The sequence below is a fragment of the Pseudophryne corroboree genome, chromosome 1 (genome assembly GCF_028390025.1).
Source record: "Pseudophryne corroboree isolate aPseCor3 chromosome 1, aPseCor3.hap2, whole genome shotgun sequence".
NCBI classification, from domain to species: Eukaryota; Metazoa; Chordata; class Amphibia; order Anura; family Myobatrachidae; genus Pseudophryne; species Pseudophryne corroboree.
In genome coordinates, this window is record NC_086444.1 from 1,006,365,926 (window position 1) to 1,006,387,663 (window position 21,738).

A 21,738-nucleotide genomic window follows, 5' to 3' on the forward strand; every position below is an offset into this window, starting at 1 on the left:
AACAAACCTGATCGGATTTCGCACACAGACGAGTCTGAGATGGCATTTGAGAGACTTAAACAGTGCCTAACGCAGGCAACAGCATTAGGCATGCCAGATTATGGAAAACCCTTTGAGCTGTACGGAACAGAGAGTGCTGGGTGCGCGGCAGGTGTCTTAACCAGAAGCATGGTGATGCCAGCAGGCCGGTAGCCTACTATAGCGCTCAGCTAGACACAGTAGCGCGATCCCTCCCCACATGCTTGCGAAGTGTTGCAGCAATAGCATTGCTAGTAAGTAAAAGCGAAGATGTAGTGCTAGGACACAACCTCACAATTCATACACCACATGCAGTGTCAGCTTTACTGAATTCTGCCCAAACCAGACACGTCTCATCAGTGCGGTTTACAAGATGGGAATTGGCGTTGATGGCCCCCGTAAACATCACCATAAGGAGATGCAGCGCACTAAATCCTGCAAAATATCTCCCAGGTGTGCCTGGACAGGCACAAAGGGTGGATGATGAGAATGATGGTGAAGGAGGATTTAGTAAGGAAAATGACACACATGATTGTATGGAATATTTGACCCAAAATTTCACGGCAAGGCCTGACATCAGTGACAACCCACTGGAAGATGTAGATTTTACTTTCTACACTGACGGCAGTTGTCACAGACAGACGGACTCGGGAGACTTGTGTACTGGATACGCAGTCGTAGATGACCAAGGTACCATAGAAGCGGAACCCCTAGGCCCACCACACTCAGCACAAGTTGCTGAACTGGTTGCCCTAACCAGAGCATGCGAATTGGCTAAAGGCAAGTCAGCCAATATCTACACAGATTCTAGGTACGCCTTCGGAGTAGTCCATGATTTCGGGGCCCTATGGCGCCTCAGAAATTTCATGACGGCAGCTGGCACACCCGTAGCGCATGCAGCCCACATCAAAAGACTTCTAACAGCGATACAGGAACCCGACAGAGTGGCTGTTATCAAGAGTAAAGCTCACACGTATAGCCAAGACCCGGTACCACTTGGTAACAGCCGAGCAGACGAAGCTGCTAAATCAGCAGCCAGTAACACCATACAGACAGACAGCACACAACTGATGGTATTTAATACTGTAAACACACAGAAATTGTATGAAATGCAAAATTTGTGTTCACCACAAGAAAAGGCAGTCTGGAGGTCAAAAGGATATGGCCAGGAGTCCTCAGGACTCTGGACAGATGGACAGGGTAAGCCAGTGGCACCCAGAGCATACCTTCCAAGTCTAGCGGAAGCGGCACATGGGCTGACTCATCTAGGCAAAGAAGGAATGTGTAAGTTGGTAAGAGCTTATTGGTGCGCCCCAGGATTTTCTTCCCATGCGGGTAAAAGAGCGATGACATGTCTCACCTGCTTGAGGAAGAATATCGGAAAGGCAATACCAACAGAGCCATCCCATATCCCTCCTACAGATGGTCCTTTCCAGGTAATACAAATTGATTTCATACAATTGCCACATTGTAGAAATTTAAAATATGTATTGGTTTGTATTGACGTGTTCTCAAATTGGGTTGAAGCATTTCCCGCGGCCACAAATACCGCTGTGTTTACTGCAAAGAAAATTGTGCAGGAATTTGTGTGTAGGTACGGTATCCCTAGAATCATTGAGAGTGATAGGGGTACCCATTTTACAGGTGAAGTTTTTCAAGCAATGTGTAAGTTGATGGGTATTAATAGTAAGCTGCACACTCCGTACCGCCCCCAGGCGAGTGCGAAGGTGGAAAGAGTAAACACCACTATTAAAAACAAATTAAGCAAGGTAATGGCTGAAACAGGATTGTTGTGGCCCGAAGCTTTGCCAATCGTATTATACAGCATCAGAACCACTCCCAGGTCCCCTCTTAATCTATCTCCTTTTGAAATTCTTTTTGGTCGACAACCCCATGTTATGATTAACCCCCAGGATTATTTGAAATGTAACAATGAAGTCGCCGTAAAGTATTTAGTTAAGATGAGTAAGCAATTGAGGAATCAGAATGATAATATAAAGTTGATGATTCCTGATTTGCCAGACAGTAATTGTCATGACATTGAACCTGGGGATTATGTAATGATACGGAATTTTCTACGCTCAGGTTGCCTTATTGACAGATGGGAAGGACCATATCAAGTCTTATTGACCAGCCCGACAGCATTGAAGGTTGCCGAGAGAGAGACTTGGGTCCATTCGTCTCATTGTAAAAAGGTTGCTGACCCAGAGAGGTCCCGTGATAAAGAACAGACGGTAGAGGTTGTATCACTAGAGTGTCTGTTTCGGGAAGGTTGAGACGACACCTGAGCGCTGAGAATAATAAGACCGGAGGCGTTTGTCGAGCCAGATTTCTTTTTCCCTTGTGTTATTTTCTCCAGTTCCCATCTCCCTCCTATTCTCCGTCCCCCTTCTTATTTTTCTCCTTTTCCTCCTATAAGATGGACTTGCCCCAAGAGACTGTGATCCGGATTTTCCTGTTGACCATGATGTTGACCAGAACAGTCTGTTTCGGTGAGAGTACCATGGAGGTCGAGAAGGGATCTGGAATGGGTTCTGATTACCAGGATGGAGGCGTAGTTTTCCAAGAGCAACATAATCACCGAGTAAAGGCGAGTATCAGAAAACGATCAGGTAGCATTGACAATAGAAGGAATTGTGAAGGATTGTTAGCTGAAGAGAACTGCATCTGTAGGCATTGTGACAATATAGTTGAGGATGGGTGCATCAAGAAATGTCAGTCCAGTTTTAATGTCCACATGGACCGACATCCATTGAGTGACTATCACTCCTTAGTGGGTAAAGTGTTAAACCAGACAGACTGTTGGGTATGCTCTCAAGTACCTCAAGGTCATAGCAAATCAGGACTAGTACCATTCCCTTTAACTGTAGGAGAGGTACTTGAGTTAAGTGGTGGGAGGCCGGTGGACAAGAGGTTTAATATCTCTAGTCCTCCTAGTTTGAAGCTCCACCAGTATCATGTGGATAGGTCCTTAGTATGCTTTAACATTTCCAATCCCCGAAAGCCGGGAAATTGGGAAGTGTCATGGAGTAATCAAACCATGACCTTTTCATATAGAGCCGATAGAATGCCCATAGACACAGAGCTTATACGCCAGATAGCCAACAGTGGAAAATATTTCCGGTATAGGTATACTCTAGGAAGTAGGACCATGCGAGTTGGAGAAGTATCACCAGGATACTGTGCACATATCGTACAACCTAATACGTGTACTAGACAGATGGGAGAGTTAGGGTTAGGAGATTTCACATGGAAAATTTGTAACATGGTTATGTCATACTCAGTCCCATATGTTCTCCCCGATGATGCATATTTCATATGCGGGAGGAAGGCGTATAAGTGGCTTGCCCCAAACTCAGAGGGATTGTGTTACATTGGAGTACTGCCTGAAGTAATGACTGTATCTCATACCAAAATGAAAGACATTCACCGCGGTGCCCAAGCTCCTTATACTCACACTCATTACGAGCACGTCGTTAAACGGCACCTGATAGAGAGGACAGAGCATCCGGCCTCTGATCTGATCCATGAATCCACCGGGATTCAATTCCTACTCGCGTTAGATATCACTCGTACCGCCAGAGGAGTGATAAATTATAGATATATATCTGCGCTAGCAAACTTGTTAGACAATATCACCGAAATGTATGACGACACGTTCAGGTACACTGGGAAAGAGTTACAAGCCTACAAAACAGAGCTGGTTCAGCATAGGATGATTCTCAATTATCTCACAGCAGTGACAGGCGGGTATTGTGTTACCCTAGCAACTCAGTATGGAATAAAGTGCTGCACGTATATTACAAACAGCACCGAGGACCCGGCCGAGGTCATAGACCAAAAGATGGATGACATTTTGCAATTAAAGTGGGAGTTTCGAAGGAAACACAATATCACACTCGCTGCTGTGGGTAATGAGCTGACCAGTTGGGTGTCATGGTTGAACCCACGAAATTGGTTCTCCGGTTTAGGAGAATGGACCCAAGGTATTATAATGGACGTAGGGAAATTTCTCTTGTGTATTCTGGGAGTCGTCATATTGGTTTGTCTGATATTTAGATGCGTTCAGGCTTTAACGAAGTGTAAAGGTAGTACCAGAGTGATGAGTCTGAGGAGCGAGGACACTGTAATAACAACAACTAATTTGATTTATGACCCGACGATAGAGACAATGTTGTGATGAAAATGTGATTCCACGGTCCGTTTCTTTCACCCGTTTCTCCTTTGTTTTCCTCCAAGGTACAAAGACATCCGCTTGGAAGAAGAATTTGACAACCTCTTTTATACAGACCATTGATAAACTATGCCACAGACCCCCAATATCCCTAGTGACTTTAACTTTTTACGATAGCCCAATACTTTAGAGACTGTAATTTTATGGACAAGGGAACAGCTTTTGCTCACTATTTATAGCAAAAGCACCGAGAGACATCAGACAACATGTACATCAGACAAGACATCAGACAAGACCTCAATCGGCGACTGTTTATTTAAACTCACATAGTTTACGACTGCATTTATAACGATTGTTTCTTATCTTCATCTCTACAACCTCCAGGTAGTATCTCACATAGTCGACAGGGGATTCTCACATATTAGCATTCACATGTTCCCCCCTTCATGTATCATCAACTAAATGTGCTCCCCCATTTGTTGCAACCAAAAGCCGAAAAGAGCTCGGTAGAGTTTGACAGCCCATCCACAGACCCTTGATACGGGATAAGAAGGATTCAAATGTATACTTCGCAATACCTCGAAGCTTGATTTAAAACACGTACGGCACGATGATACATGACCCCTCAAACATGGATTCCATACATACATGCTTTTACTGTCTCACTAGGACATACTTTTCCCACCTTCTCCTCTCCTCCCTAACCCAATCATAAAAAGGTGTTTACATGATGACATATATTTTTCTGTTTTGTTTAGGAAGTGGCAGTTATTGGTGACTGCCAAAGGGTGGACTGTCAAAGTCGAAAAATATCGTTATTCTCATTGCCTTGTACTAACCCCATGCGCTTGCCCGCTGCACGTGCACATTCTCTCCCGTGCGTGCGCATATTCGCAGTTGCGTGATGGCGACTCCACGGTCATGCGCTCAGGCGCGTGGTATGTGCATTTACGGTAGAGTTTGTATGGGTCTGTCGGGCGACTCGATCGTTACATAATTAATCCAAATAGTGTATTCTATAGGTTATGGTCTCCTTAATAATATCAGTAAGTTTGTTTAGTGTAACTGGTTCATGGACAGAGAGATCCCTCTTTACATGATACGAAGGGTCAGACAGGTTTTGAGCTGTGGTGTTTAGTATGCAACGGTAGAGTATATTATTAGTAACATTCCGGTGTTGGTTTGAAAGAGATTTATCGCTCCTGCGAATAGTTATGGTTATAAGAAGTTTATGGACATTTACTGTATTTGCAATTCATTATCCATGCGGCGGGAATCCTGAGATTCCCTCCCACCTGAGCAGTATGAAATAGTCACAGCCCACCTGTTTGAATCAACCTATGACCTTTTGTTATAATGTGAAGACAGATTCCTGTGTCCAATGAACAATGAGATTGTAGGCCCCTTTGTAGTGTACTGTATGTAGTGTATATAAGACAGCCAGTCTGGGCCAGCTCAGTCTACTCTCCACAACGGTTTTCATCATTGACTAACTAGAGAGCTGGTACCAGGACTGCGCAGCGATCATTCCCCAGTGTGTAAGTTTTTTTCTGTAACCAACTTATTCTCTGTTTGTATTTGCCATACTCTCTCTCTCTCTCTCTGTTATTGTTACGCTGTTGTATATTGTATAAGTTCAGTTATTTTGTTTAGGTGTTTATGTTAGTGCTGTAGTGTATAAGCTGTAACTGTTTTCCCCTTTTACATACTAAAATCATCTAGATAAAGGTTTTGGAACCTTACAAAGTATTGTGTGTTTATCATTACGTTGCTAAGGGTATTCGGAGTGTCTCAATCGCTCAAGCAGCTTTTACATAATAGAGGTTAATCAGCGTTACATTGTGTTGCATACAAGGTTTACTGTGTGTCATCCTGTGAGCGTCTGCGCCGCTCGTGTTCCTCTTGTGGGCACAGCGTCCGCTACGCTAGTAGCGTAGCATTACGGTACTCGGACCGCTTATAGCGTGCTCGATACCCAGCGTAAGCCGTGAGCGAACGTGCCGCTCGTGCGTCTCGACCACGGGCTAGCGTCTGCTACGCTAAGTGCGTACCTTTACGGTACCCTGTACGCCCATTGCGTACTGAGTCTCTTACCAATATATAGTGAATGTTATAAGATAAATTATTAGCTTTATCAGTGTTTACATTACGTGAGTCCCAAACAAGGTATAGACTGCAAAGTGATGCTATACAGTAAATGCAAGTAATAGGGAGCACCCAGATTTGAACCAGGGACCTCTCGATCTGCAGTCGAATGCTCAACCACTGAGTTATACCCCCTGCTCTCTCTAACTATAAGCACATACACATTGCAGCCTTGATGTAAAGGTTACTCTACTGTATTTCCTGTCCTGCAGGAGGTGAAGATGAGTCTGTTTCTTTATGGTAATGCTTTGGAGTTATTAGTCAGGGCATAAATAGAGAGTTCACATACTGCAGGTATAATCTGTGAGCATGCTCAAAAAGAAACTTTGATCACCCTAAAGTTCCACTATAGTTAGTGCTAGTCAGAGTAGGATATATTGAAATCCAGTTGTGACATTGTTTTATGGAAGCAAAACTGAACTAAAATACAAATTGTTACCAAACCAATATTAATAATTTCTGAAAACTAACTGATCGAGATACATTTTGGTAATAAAATAAAATATTTGATTTTTAGGTCAGTGGGCTCAGATGTTCTGAATGCATGTATGCCTTATGGACTAATTGCAAAATCAGTATGAGTTCAAAACATGGCTGCACCAAAAAAATTGTAATTCTGCCATGTTAATGCCCAATACTCCCTTATTTATCAAAGTTAGTTAGGAATAAAGCATTCATCCTTCATGTATAGAGATTTTATCCTGTATATTTCTCTATCAAAAGTAGCAGTCAAAACCTGCCACTAATACTGTACTTTCCTGAGGTAAAGTATTAAGTTGACATTTCAACATTTTTTGTTTCCTGACTGCCACTTGAGTATGTTTTTACATTACTTGAGTCCCAAACGAGGTATAGACTGCAAAGTGATGCTATACATTAAAAGGAAGTAATAGGGGGCACCCGGATTTGAACCAGGGACCTCTCGATTGGGAGTCGAATGCTCTACAACTGAGTTATACTCCCTGCTCTTACTAACTATAAGCACATACACATTGCAGCCTTGATGTAAAGGTTACTGTACTGTATTTCTTGTCCTGCAGGAGGTGAAGATGAGTCTGTTTCTTTATGGTAATGCTTTGGATTTATTAGGGCATAAACAGAGAGTTCACATACTGCAGGTATAATCTGTGAGCATGCTCAAAAAGAAACTTTGATCATCCTAAAGTTCCACTATAGATAGTGCTAGTCAGAGTAGGATATATTGAAATGCAGTTGTGACATTGTTTTATGGAAGCAAAACTGAACTAAAATACAAATTGTTACCAAACCAATATTAATAATTTCTGAAAACTAAATGATCAAGATACATTTTGGTAATAAAATAAAATATTTGATTTTTAGGTCACTGAGCTCAGATGTACTGAATGCATGTTTGACTTATGGACTAATTGCAAAATCAGTCGGAGTTGAAAACATGGCTGTACCAAATAATTTTGAATCCTGCCATGTTAATGCCCAATACTCCCTTATTTATCAAAGTTAGTTAGGAATAAAGCATTCATCCTTCATGTACAGTTATTTTATGCTGTATAATTCTCTATCAAAAGTAGCTGTAAAAACATGCTACTGTACTTTCCTGAGGTAAAGTATTAAGTTGACATTTCAACATTTTTTGTTGCCTGACTGCCACTTGAGTATGTTTTTATATTACTTGAGTCCCAAACGAGGTATAGACTGCAAAGTGATGCTATACATTAAAAGCAAGTAATGGGGGGCACCCGGATTTGATCCAGGGACCTCTCGATCTGCCGTCGAATGCTCTGCCACTGAGATATACCCCCTGCTCTTTCTAACTATAAGCCCATACACATTGCAGCCTTGATGTAAAGGTTACTGTACTGTATTTCTTGTCCTGCAGGAGGTGAAGATGAGTCTGTTTCTCTATGGTAATGCTTTGGAGTTATTAGTCAGGGCATAAATAGAGAGTTCACATACTGCAGGTATAATCTGTGAACATGCTCAAAAAGAAACTTTGATCATCCTAAAGTTCCACTATAGTTAGTGCTAGTCAGAGTAGGATATATTGAAATCAATTTGTGTCATTGTTTTATGGAAGCAAAACTAAACTAAAATACAAATTGTTACCAAACCAATATTAATAATTTCTGAAAACTTTTGTATTGTGGTACATTTTTGCTAAGAAAAAATAATAATTGATTTTTGGGTCAGAGGGCTCAGATGTACTGAATGCATGTATGCCTTATGGACTAATTGCAAAATCAGTCGGAGTTGAAAACATGGCTGTACCAAATAATTTTGAATTCTGCCATGTTAATGCCCAATACTCCCTTATTTATCAAAGTTAGTTAGGAATAAAGCATTCATCCTTCATGTACAGTGATTTTATCCTGTATAATTCTCTATCAAAAGTAGCAGTCAAAACCTGCCACTGATACTGTACTTTCATGAGGTAAAGTATTAAGTTGACATTTCAACATTTTTTGTTGCCTGACTGCCACTTGAGTATGTTTTTACATTACTTGAGTCCCAAACGAGGTATAGACTGCAAAGTGATGCTATACATTAAAAGCAGTTAATAGGGGCACCCAGATTTGAACCAGGGACCTCTCGATCGGCAGTCGAATGCTCTACAACTGAGTTATACTCCCTGCTCTTACTAACTATAAGCACATACACATTGCAGCCTTGATGTAAAGGTTACTGTACTGTATTTCTTGTCCTGCAGGAGGTGAAGATGAGTTTGTTTCTTTATGGTAATGCTTTGGAGTTATTAGTCAGGGCATAAATAGAGAGTTTACATACTGTAGGTATAATCTGTGAGCATGCTCAAAAAGAAACTTTGATCATCCTAAAGTTCCACTATAGTTAGTGCTAGTCAGAGTAGTATATTTTGAAATCCATTTGTGACGTTGTTTTATGGAAGCAAAACTGAACTAAAATACAAATTGTTACCAAACCAATATTAATTATATCTGAAAACTATTTTATTGTGGAACATTGTTGCTAAGAAAATAAAATATTTGATTTTTGGATCAGTGGGCTCAGTTGTTCTGAATGCATGTATGCCTTATTGACTAATTGCAAAATTAGTCGGAGTTGAAAACATGGCTGTACCAAATAATTTTGAATTCTGCCATGTTAATGCCCAATACTACCTTATTTATCAAAGTTAGTTAGGAATAAAGCATTCATCCTTCATGTATAGTGATTTTTCCTGTATAATTCTCTATCAAAAGTAGCAGTCAAAACCTGCCACTGATACTGTACTTTCCTGAGGTAAAGTATTAAGTTGACATTTCAACATTTTTTGTTGCCTGCCTGCCACTTGAGTATGTTTTTACATTACTTGAGTCCCAAACGAGGTATAGACTGCAAAGTGATGCTATACAGTAAAAGTAAGTAGGAGGGGTTATCCAGATTTGAACCAGGGACCTCTCAATCTGCAGTCAAATGCTCTACCACTGAGTTATACCCCCTGCTCTTTCTGACTATAAGCACAAACACATTGCAGCCTTGATGTAAAGGTTACTCTTCTGTATTTCCTGTCCTGCAGGAGGTGAAGATGAGTCTGTTTCTTTATGGTAATGCTTTGGAGTTATTAGTTAGGGCATAAATAGAGAGTTCACATACTCCAGGTATAATCTGTGAGCATGCTCAAAAAGAAACTTTGATCATCCTAAAGTTTCACTATAGTTAGTGCTAGTCAGAGTAGGATATATTGAAATCCAGTTGTGACATTGTTTTATGGAAGCAAAACTGAACTAAAATACAAATTGTTACCAAACCAATATTAATAATTTCTGAAAACTAACTGATCGAGATACATTTTGGTAATAAAATAAAATATTTGATTTTTAGGTCAGTGGGCTCAAATGTTCTGAATGCATGTATGCCTTATGGACTAATTGCAAAATCAGTATGAGTTCAAAACATGGCTGCACCAAAAAAATTGTAATTCTGCCATGTTAATGCCCAATACTTCCTTATTTATCAAAGTTAGTTAGGAATAAAGCATTCATCCTTCATGTATAGTGATTTTATCCTGTATAATTCTCTATCAAAAGTAGCAATCAAAACCTGCCACTGATACTGTACTTTCCTGAGGTAAAGTATTAAGTTGACATTTCAACATTTTTTGTTGCCTGACTGCCACTTGAGTATGTTTTTACATTACTTGAGTCACAAACGAGGTATAGACTGCAAAGTGATGTTATACATTAAAAGCAATTAATAGGGGGCACCCGGATTTGAACCAGGGACCTCTCGATCTGCAGTCGAATGCTCTACCACTAAAATATACCCCCTGCATTTTCTAACTAGAAGCCCATACACATTGCAGCCTTGATGTACAGGTTACTGTACTGTATTTCTTGTCCTGCAGGAGGTGAAGATGAGTCTGTTTCTTTATGGAAAGGCTTTGGGGTTATTAGGGCATAAATAGAGAGTTCACATACTGCAGGTATAATCTGTGAGCATGCTCAAATAGAAACTTTGATCATCCTAAAGTTCCACTATAGATAGTGCTAGTCAGAGTAGGATATATTGAAATCCAGTTGTGACATTGTTTTATGGAAGCAAAACTGAACTAAAATACAAATTGTTACCAAACCAATATTAATAATTTCTGAAAACTATTTTATCATGGTACATTTTTGCTAAGAAAATAAAATAATTGATTTTTGGGTCAGTGGGCTCAGATGTTCTGAATGCATGTATGCCTTATGGACTAATTGCAAAATCAGTCGGAGTTGAAAACATGGCTGTACCAAATAATTTTGAATTCTGCCATGTTAATGCCCAATACTCCCTTATTTATCAAAGTTAGTTAGGAATAAAGCATTCATCCTTCATGTACAGTGATTTTATCCTGTATAATTCTCTATCAAAAGTAGCAGTCAAAACCTGCCACTGATACTGTACTTTCATGAGGTAAAGTATTAAGTTGACATTTCAACATTTTTTGTTGCCTGACTGCCACTTGAGTATGTTTTTACATTACTTGAGTCCCAAACGAGGTATAGACTGCAAAGTGATGCTATACATTAAAAGCAAGTAATAGGGGGCACCCGGATTTGAACCAGAGACTTCTCGATCTGCAGTCAAATGCTCAAAAACTGAGATATACCCCCTGCTCTTTCTAACTGTAAGCCCATACACATTGCAGCCTTGATGTAAAGGAAACTGTATTTTATTACTTGTCCTGCAGGAGGTGAAGATGAGTCTGTTTCTTTATGGAAATGCTTTGGAGTTATAAGAGCATAAACAGAGAGTTCACAGACTGCAGGTATAATCTGTGAGCATGCTCAAAAAGAAACTTTGATCATCCTAAAGTTCCACTATAGTTAGTGCTAGTCAGAGTAGGATATATTGAAATCCAGTTGTGACATAGTTTTATGGAAGAAAAACTGAACTAAAAAGCAAATTGTTACCAAACCAATATTAATAATTTCTGAAAACTATTTTATCATGGTACATTTTTGCTAAGAAAAGAAAATATTTGATTTTTGGGTCAGTGGTCTCAGATGTTCTGAATGCATGTATGCCTTATGGACTAATTGCAAAATCAGTCGGAGTTGAAAACATGGCTGTACCAAATAATTTTGAATTCTGCCATGTTAATGCCCAATACTTCCTTATTTATCAAACTTAGGTAGGAATAAAGCATTCATCCTTCATGTACAGTTATTTTATGCTGTATTATTCTCTATCAAAAGTAGCTGTAAAAACCTGCCACTGCTACTGTACTTTCCTGAGGTAAAGTATTAAGTTGACATTTCAACATTTTTTGTTGCCAGACTGCCACTTGAGTATGTTTTTACATTACTTGAGTCCCAAACGAGGTATAGACTGCAAAGTGATGCTATACATTAAAAGCAAGTAATAGGGGTTTCCCAGATTTGAACCAGGGACCTTTCGATCTGCAGTCAAATGCTCTACCACTGAGCAATACCCCCTGCTCTTTCTAACTATAAGCACATACACATTGCAGCCTTGATGTAAAGGTTACTGTACTGTATTTCTTGTCCAGCAGAAGGTGAAGATGAGTCTGTTTCTTTATGGTAAAGAATTGGAGTTATTTGTCAGGGCATAAATATAGAGTTTACATACTGTAGGTATAATCTGTGAGCATGTTTAAAAAGAAACTTTGATCATCCTAAAGTTCCACTATAGTTAGTGCTAGTCAGAGTAGGATATATTGAAATCCAGTTGTGACATTGTTTTATGGAAGAAAAAGTGAATTAAAATACAAATTGTTACCAAACCAATATTAATAATTTCTGAAAACTATTTTATCGTGGTTCATTTTGGTAATAAAATAAAATATTTGATTTTTAGGTCACTGGGCTCAGATGTTTTGAATGCATGTATGCCTTATGGACTAATTGCAAAATCAGTATGAGTTCAAAACATGGCTGCACCAAAAAAATTGTAATTCTGCCATGTTAATGCCCAATACACCCTTATTTATCAAAGTTAGTTAGGAATAAAGCATTCATCCTTCATGTATAGTGATTTTATCCTGTATAATTCTCTATCAAAAGTAGCAGTCAAAACCTGCCACTGATACTGTACTTTCCTGAGGTAAAGTATTAAGTTGACATTTCAAAATTTTTTGTTGCCTGACTGCCACTTGAGTATGTTTTTACATTACTTGAGTCTCAAATGAGGTATAGACTGCAAAGTGATGCTATACATTAAAAGCAAGTAAAAGGAGGGCACCCGGATTTGAACCAGCGACATCTCGATCTGCAGTCAAGTACTCTACCACTGAGCTATACCACCTGCTCTTTCTAGCTATAAGCACATACACTTTGCAGCCTTGATGTAAAGGTTACTGTACTGTATTTCTTGTCCTGCAGGAGGTGAAGATGAGTCTGTTTCTTTATGGTAATGCTTTGGATTTATTAAAGCATAAATAAAGAGTTCAAAACATGGCTGCACCAAAAAAATAGTAATTCTGCCATGTTAATGGCCACCCGGATTTGATCCAGGGACCTCTCGATCTGCCGTCGAATGCTCTACCACTGAGATATACCCCCTGCTCTTTCAAACTATAAGCCCATACACATTGCAGCCTTGATGTAAAGGTTACTCTACTGTATTTCTTGTCCTGCAGGAGGTGAAGATGAGTCTGTTTCTTTATGGTAATGCTTTGGAGTTATTAGTCAGGGCATAAATAGAGAGTTCAATTACTGCAGGTATAATCTGTGAGCATGCTCAAAAAGAAACTTTGATCATCCTAAAGTTCCACTATAGTTAGTGCTAGTCAGAGTAGGATTAATTGAAATCCAGTTGTGACATTGTTTTATGGAAGCAAAACTGATCTAAAATACAAATTGTTACCAAACCAATATTAATAATTTCTGAAAACTATTTTATCATGGTACATTTTTGCTAAGAAAATAAAATATTAGAATTTTGGGTCAGTGGGCTCAGATGTTCTGAATGCATGTAAGCCTTATGGACTAATTGTAAAATCAGTCGGAGTTGAAAACATGGCTGTACCAAATCATTTTGAATTCTGCCATGTTAATGCCCAATACTCCCTTATTTATCAAAGTTAGTTAGGAATAAAGCATTCATTCCTTCATGTACAGTTATTTTATGCTGTATAATTCTCTATCAAAAGTAGCTGTAAAAACCTGCCACTGATACTGTACTTTCCTGAGGTAAAGTATTAAGTTGAAATGTCAACATTTTTTGTTGCCTGACTGCCACTTGAGTATGTTTTTACATTACTTGAGTCCCAAACAAGGTATAGACTGCAAAGGGACGCTATACATTAAAAGCAAATTATAGGGGGCACCTGGATTTGAACCAGGGACCTCTCGACATGCACTCAAATGCTCAACAACTGATTTATACCCCCTGGTCTTTCTAACTATAAGACCATACACATTGCAGCCTTGATGTAAAGGTTACTGTACTGTATTTCTTGTCCTGCAGGAGGAGAAGATGAGTATGTTTCTTTATGGTAAAGGTTTGGAGTTATTAGTCAGGGCATAAATAGAGAGTTTACATACTGTAGGTATAATCTGTGAGCATGTTTAAAAAGAAACTTTGATCATCCTAAAGCTCCACTATTGTTCGTGCTAGTCAGAGTAGTATATATTGAAATCCAGTTGTGACATTGTTTTATGAAAGCCAAAGAGAACTAAAATACAAATTGTCACTAAACCAATATTAATAATTTCTGAAAACTAACTGATTGAGATACATTTTGGTAATAAAATAAAATATTTGATTTTTAGGTCAGTGGGCTCAGATGTTCTGAATGCATGTATGCCTTATGGACTAATTGCAAAATCAGTATAAATTCAAAACATGGCTGCACCAAAAAAATTGTAATTCTGCAATGTTAATGCCCAATACTCCCTTATTTATCAAAGTTAGTTAGGAATAAAGCATTCATCCTTCATGTATAGCGATTTTATCCTGTATAATTCTCTATCAAATTAGCAGTCAAAACCTGCCACTGATACTGTACTTTCCTGAGGTAAAGTATTAAGTTGACATTTCAACATTTTTTGTTGATTGACTACCACTTGAGTATGTTTTTACATTACTTGAGTACCAGACGAGGTATAGACTGCAAAGTGATGCTATACATTAAAAGCAAGTAATAGGGGGCACCCGGATTTGAACCAGGGACCTCTCGATCTGCAGTCGAATGTTCTACCACTGAGCTATACCCCCTGCTCTTTCTTACTATAATCACATACACATTGCAGCCTTGATGTAAAGGTAACTGTACTGTATTTCTTGTCCTGCAGGAGGTGAAGATGAGTCTGTTTCTTTATGGTAATGCTTTGGAGTTATTAGTCAGGGCATAAATAGAGAGTTTACATACTGTAGGTATAATCTGTGAGCATGTTTAAAAAGAAACTTTGATCATCCTAAAGCTCCACTATTGTTCGTGCTAGTCAGAGGAGTAGTATATATTGAAATCCAGTTGTGACATTGTTTTATGGAAGCCAAAGAGAACTAAAATACAAATTGTCACTAAACCAATATTAATAGTTTCTGAAAACTAACTGATTGAGATACATTTTGGTAATAAAATAAAATATTTTATTTTTAGGTCAGTAGGCTCAGATGTTATGAATGCATGTATGCCTTATGGACTAATTGCAAAATCAGTATGAGTTCAAAACATGGCTGCACCAAAAAAATTGTAATTCTGCCATGTTAATGCCCAATACTCCCTTATTTATCAAAGTTAGTTAGGAATAAAGCATTCATCCTTCATGTATAGTTATTTTATCCTGTATAATTCTCTATCAAATTAGCAGTCAAAACCTGCCACTGATACTGTACTTTCCTGAGGTAAAGTATTAAGTTGACATTTCAACATTTTTTGTTGCCTGACTGCCACTTGAGTATGTTTTTATATTACTTGAGTCCCAAACGAAGTATTGACTGCAAAGTGATGCTATACATTACAAGCAAGTAATAGAGGACACCCGGATTTGAACCAGGGACATCTCGATCTGCAGTCGAATGCTCTACCACTGAGCTATGCCCCCTGCTCTTTCTCGCTATAAGCACTTACACATTGCAGCCTTGATGTAAAGGTTACTGTACTGTATTTCTTGTCCTGCAGGAGGTGAAGATGAGTCTGTTTCTTTATGGTAATGCTTTGGAGTTATTAGTCAGGGCATAAATAGAGAGTTCACTTACTGCAGGTATAATCTGTGAGCTTACTCAAAAAGAAACTTTGATCATCCTAAAGTTCCACTATAGTTAGTGCTAGTCAGAGTAGGATTTATTGAAATCCAGTTGTGACATTGTTTTATGGAAGCAAAACTGATCTAAAATACAAATTGTTACCAAACCAATATTAATAATTTCTGAAAACTATTTTATCATGGTACATTTTTGCTAAGAAAATAAAATATTTGAATTTTGGGTCAGTGGGCTCAGATGTTCTGAATGCATGTATGCCTTATGGACTAATTGCAAAATCAGTCGGAGTTGAAAACATGGCTGTACCAAATAATTTTGAATTCTGCCATGTTAATGCCCAATACTCCCTTATTTATCAAAGTTAGTTAGGAATAAAGCATTCATCCTTCATGTACAGTTATTTTATCCTGTATAATTCTCTATCAAAAGAAGCTGTAAAAACCTGCCACTGATACTGTACTTTCCTGAGGTAAAGTATTAAGTTGAAATGTCAACATTTTTTGTTGCCTGACTGCCACTTGAGTATGTTTTTACATTACTTGAGTCCCAAACGAGGTATAGACTGCAAAGGGACACTATACATTAAAAGCAAATTATAGGGGGCACCTGGATTTGAACCAGGGACCTCTCGACATGCACTCAAATGCTCAACAACTGATTTATACCCCCTGGTCTTTCTAACTATAAGACCATACACATTGCTGCCTTGATGTAAAGGTTACTGTACTGTATTTCTTGTCCTGCATGAGGTGAAGATGAGTCTGTTTCTTTATGGTAATGCTTTGGAGTTATTAGTCAGGGCATAAATAGAGAGTTCACTTACTGCAGGTATAATCTGTGAGCTTACTCAAAAAGAAACTTTGATCATCCTAAAGTTCCACTATAGTTAGTGCTAGTCAGAGTAGGATTAATTGAAATCCAGTTGTGACATTGTTTTATGGAAGCAAAACTGATCTAAAATACAAATTGTTACCAAACCAATATTAATAATTTCTGAAAACTATTTTATCATGGTACATTTTTGCTAAGAAAATAAAATATTTGAATTTTGGATCAGTGGGCTCAGATGTTCTGAATGCATGTATGCCTTACGGACTAATTGCAAAATCAGTCGTAGTTGAAAAATAATATTGGTTTGGTAACAATTTGTATTTTAGATCAGTTTTGCTTCAAATAAACAATGTCACAACTGGATTTCAATAAATCCTACTCTGACTAGCACTAACTATAGTGGAACTTTAGGATGATCAAAGTTTCTTTTTGAGCATGCTCACAGATTATACCTGCAGTATGTAAACTCTCTATTTATGCCCTGACTAATAACTCCAAAGCATTACCATAAAGAAACAGACTCATCTTCACCTCCTGCAGGACAAGAAATACAGTACAGTAACCTTTACATCAAGGCTGCAATGTGTATGGTCTTATAGTTGGAAAGACCAGGGGGTTTAAATCAGTTGTTGAGCATTTGAGTGCATGTCTAGAGGTCCCTGGTTCAAATCCAGGTGCCCCCTATAATTTGCTTTTAATGTATAGCGTCCCTTTGCAGTCTATACCTCGTTTGGGACTCAAGTAATGTAAAAACATACTCAAGTGGCAGTCAGGCAACAAAAAATGTTGACATTTCAACTTAATACTTTACCTCAGGAAAGTACAGTATCAGTGGCAGGTTTCTACAGCTACTTTTGATAGAGAATTATACAGCATTAAATAACTGTACATGAAGGATGAATGCTTTATTCCTAACTAACTTTGATAAATAAGGGAGTATTGGGCATTAACATGGCAGAATTCAAAATTATTTAGTACAGCCATGTTTTCAACTACGACTGATTTTGCAATTAGTCCGTAAGGCATACATGCATTCAGAACATCTGAGCCCACTGATCCACAATTCAAATATTTTATTTTCTTAGCAAAAATGTACCATGATAAAATAGTTTTCAGAAATTATTAATATTGGTTTGGTAACAATTTGTATTTTAGATCAGTTTTGCTTCCAATAAACAATGTCACAACTGGATTTCAATAAATCCTACTCTGACTAGCACTAACTATAGTGGAACTTTAGGATGATCAAAGTTTCTTTTTGAGCATGCTCACAGATTATACCTGCAGTATGTGAACTCTCTATTTATGCCCTGACTAATAACTCCAAAGCTTTACCATAAAGAAACAGACTCATCTTCACCTCCTGCAGGACAAGAAATACAGTACAGTAACCTTTACATCAAGGCTGCAATGTGTATGGTCTTATAGTTGGAAAGACCAGGGGGTATAAATTAGTTGTTGAGCATTTGAGTGCATGTCTAGAGGTCCCTGGTTCAAATCCAGGTGCCCCCTATAATTTGCTTTTAATGTATAGCATCCCTTTGCAGTCTATACCTCGTTTGGGACTCAAGTAATGTAAAAACATACTCAAGTGGCAGTCAGGCAACAAAAAATGTTGACATTTCAACTTAATACTTTACCTCAGGAAAGTACAGTATCAGTGGCAGGTTTTTACAGCTACTTTTGATAGAGAATTATACAGCATTAAATAACTGTACATGAAGGATGAATGCTTTATTCCTAACTAACTTTGATAAATAAGGGAGTATTGGGCATTAACGTGGCAGAATTCAAAATTATTTGGTACAGCCATGTTTTCAACTACGACTGATTTTGCAATTAGTCCGTAAGGCATACATGCATTCAGAACATCTGAGCCCACTGATCCACAATTCAAATATTTTATTTTCTTAGCAAAAATGTACCATGATAAAATAGTTTTCAGAAATTATTAATATTGGTTTGGTAACAATTTGTATTTTAGATCAGTTTTGCTTCCAATAAACAATGTCACAACTGGATTTCAATAAATCCTACTCTGACTAGCACTAACTATAGTGGAACTTTAGGATGATCAAAGTTTCTTTTTGAGCATGCTCACAGATTATACCTGCAGTATGTGAACTCTCTATTTATGCCCTGACTAATAACTCCAAAGCTTTACCATAAAGAAACAGACTCATCTTCACCTCCTGCAGGACAAGAAATACAGTACAGTAACCTTTACATCAAGGCTGCAATGTGTATGGTCTTATAGTTAGAAAGACCAGGGGGTATAAATCAGTTGTTGAGCATTCGAGTGCATGTCGAGAGGTCCCTGGTTCAAATCCGGGTGCCCCCTATTACTTGCTTTTAATGTATAGCATCACTTTGCAGTCTATACCTCGTTTGGGACTCAAGTAATGTAAAAACATACTCAAGTGGCAGTCAGGCAACAAAAAATGTTGAAATGTCAACTTAATACTTTACCTCAGGAAAGTACAGTATCAGTGGCAGTTTTTTACAGCTACTTTTGATAGAGAATTATACAGCATTAAATAACTGTACATGAAGGATGAATGCTTTATTCCTAACTAACTTTGATAAATAAGGGAGTATTGGGCATTAACATGGCAGAATTCAAAATTATTTGGTACAGCCATGTTTTCAACTACGACTGATTTTGCAATTAGTCCATAAGGCATACATGCATTCAGAACATCTGAGCCCACTGATCCAAAATTCAAATATTTTATTTTCTTATCAAAAATGTACCATGATAAAATAGTTTTCAGAAATTATTAATATTGGTTTGGTAACAATTTGTATTTTAGATCAGTTTTGCTTCCAATAAACAATGTCACAACTGGATTTCAATAAATCCTACTCTGACTAGCACTAACTATAGTGGAACTTTAGGATGATCAAAGTTTCTTTTTGAGCATGCTCACAGATTATACCTGCAGTATGTAAACTCTCTATTTATGCCCTGACTAATAACTCCAAAGCATTACCATAAAGAAACAGACTCATCTTCACCTCCTGCAGGACAAGAAATACAGTACAGTAACCTTTACATCAAGGCTGCAATGTGTATGGTCTTATAGTTGGAAAGACCAGGGGGTATAAATCAGTTGTTGAGCATTTGAGTGCATGTCTAGAGGTCCCTGGTTCAAATCCAGGTGCCCCCTATAATTTGCTTTTAATGTATAGCGTCCCTTTGCAGTCTATACCTCGTTTGGGACTCAAGTAATGTAAAAACATACTCAAGTGGCAGTCAGGCAACAAAAAATTTTGACATTTCAACTTAATACTTTACCTCAGGAAAGTACAGTATCAGTGGCAGGTTTTTACAGCTACTTTTGATAGAGAATTATACAGCATTAAATAACTGTACATGAAGGATGAATGCTTTATTCCTAACTAACTTTGATAAATAAGGGAGTATTGGGCATTAACATGGCAGAATTCAAAATTATTTAGTACAGCCATGTTTTCAACTACGACTGATTTTGCAATTAGTCCGTAAGGCATACATGCATTCAGAACATCTGAGCCCACTGATCCACAATTCAAATATTTTATTTTCTTAGCAAAAATGTACCATGATAAAATAGTTTTCAGAAATTATTAATATTGGTTTGGTAACAATTTGTATTTTAGATCAGTTTTGCTTCCAATAAACAATGTCACAACTGGATTTCAATAAATCCTACTCTGACTAGCACTAACTATAGTGGAACTTTAGGATGATCAAAGTTTCTTTTTGAGCATGCTCACAGATTATACCTGCAGTATGTGAACTCTCTATTTATGCCCTGACTAATAACTCCAAAGCTTTACCATAAAGAAACAGACTCATCTTCACCTCCTGCAGGACAAGAAATACAGTACAGTAACCTTTACATCAAGGCTGCAATGTGTATGGTCTTATAGTTGGAAAGACCAGGGGGTATAAATTAGTTGTTGAGCATTTGAGTGCATGTCTAGAGGTCCCTGGTTCAAATCCAGGTGCCCCCTATAATTTGCTTTTAATGTATAGCGTCCCTTTGCAGTCTATACCTCGTTTGGGACTCAAGTAATGTAAAAACATACTCAAGTGGCAGTCAGGCAACAAAAAATGTTGACATTTCAACTTAATACTTTACCTCAGGAAAGTACAGTATCAGTGGCAGGTTTTTACAGCTACTTTTGATAGAGAATTATACAGCATTAAATAACTGTACATGAAGGATGAATGCTTTATTCCTAACTAACTTTGATAAATAAGGGAGTATTGGGCATTAACATGGCAGAATTCAAAATAATTTGGTACAGCCATGTTTTCAACTACGACTGATTTTGCAATTAGTCCGTAAGGCATACATGCATTCAGAACATCTGAGCCCACTGATCCACAATTCAAATATTTTATTTTCTTAGCAAAAATGTACCATGATAAAATAGTTTTCAGAAATTATTAATATTGGTTTGGTAACAATTTGTATTTTAGATCAGTTTTGCTTCCAATAAACAATGTCACAACTGGATTTCAATAAATCCTACTCTGACTAGCACTAACTATAGTGGAACTTTAGGATGATCAAAGTTTCTTTTTGAGCATGCTCACAGATTATACCTGCAGTATGTGAACTCTCTATTTATGCCCTGACTAATAACTCCAAAGCTTTACCATAAAGAAACAGACTCATCTTCACCTCCTGCAGGACAAGAAATACAGTACAGTAACCTTTACATCAAGGCTGCAATGTGTATGGTCTTATAGTTAGAAAGACCAGGGGGTTTAAATCAGTTGTTGAGCATTCGAGTGCATGTCGAGAGGTCCCTGGTTCAAATCCGGGTGCCCCCTATTACTTGCTTTTAATGTATAGCATCACTTTGCAGTCTATACCTCGTTTGGGACTCAAGTAATGTAAAAACATACTCAAGTGGCAGTCAGGCAA

The 21,738-nt window shown here is 38.1% G+C and overlaps 5 non-coding genes across 5 annotated transcripts; all 5 read right to left on the reverse strand.

Moving 5' to 3' along the window:
- Positions 1-6,400: 6,400 nt before the first annotated feature.
- On the reverse strand, positions 6,401-6,472 carry TRNAC-GCA (transfer RNA cysteine (anticodon GCA)). The gene has a single exon. It is a non-coding gene; the product is annotated as a tRNA-Cys (tRNA).
- Positions 6,473-7,228: 756 nt separating this feature from the next.
- On the reverse strand, positions 7,229-7,300 carry TRNAG-CCC (transfer RNA glycine (anticodon CCC)). Its single transcript has one exon. It is a non-coding gene; the product is annotated as a tRNA-Gly (tRNA).
- A 3,230-nt stretch (positions 7,301-10,530) lies between these two features.
- Positions 10,531-10,602, reverse strand: TRNAC-GCA (transfer RNA cysteine (anticodon GCA)). Its single transcript has one exon. It is a non-coding gene; the product is annotated as a tRNA-Cys (tRNA).
- A 4,321-nt stretch (positions 10,603-14,923) lies between these two features.
- On the reverse strand, positions 14,924-14,995 carry TRNAC-GCA (transfer RNA cysteine (anticodon GCA)). The gene has a single exon. It is a non-coding gene; the product is annotated as a tRNA-Cys (tRNA).
- A 758-nt stretch (positions 14,996-15,753) lies between these two features.
- Positions 15,754-15,825, reverse strand: TRNAC-GCA (transfer RNA cysteine (anticodon GCA)). The gene has a single exon. It is a non-coding gene; the product is annotated as a tRNA-Cys (tRNA).
- Between the last annotated feature and the right edge of the window lie 5,913 nt (positions 15,826-21,738).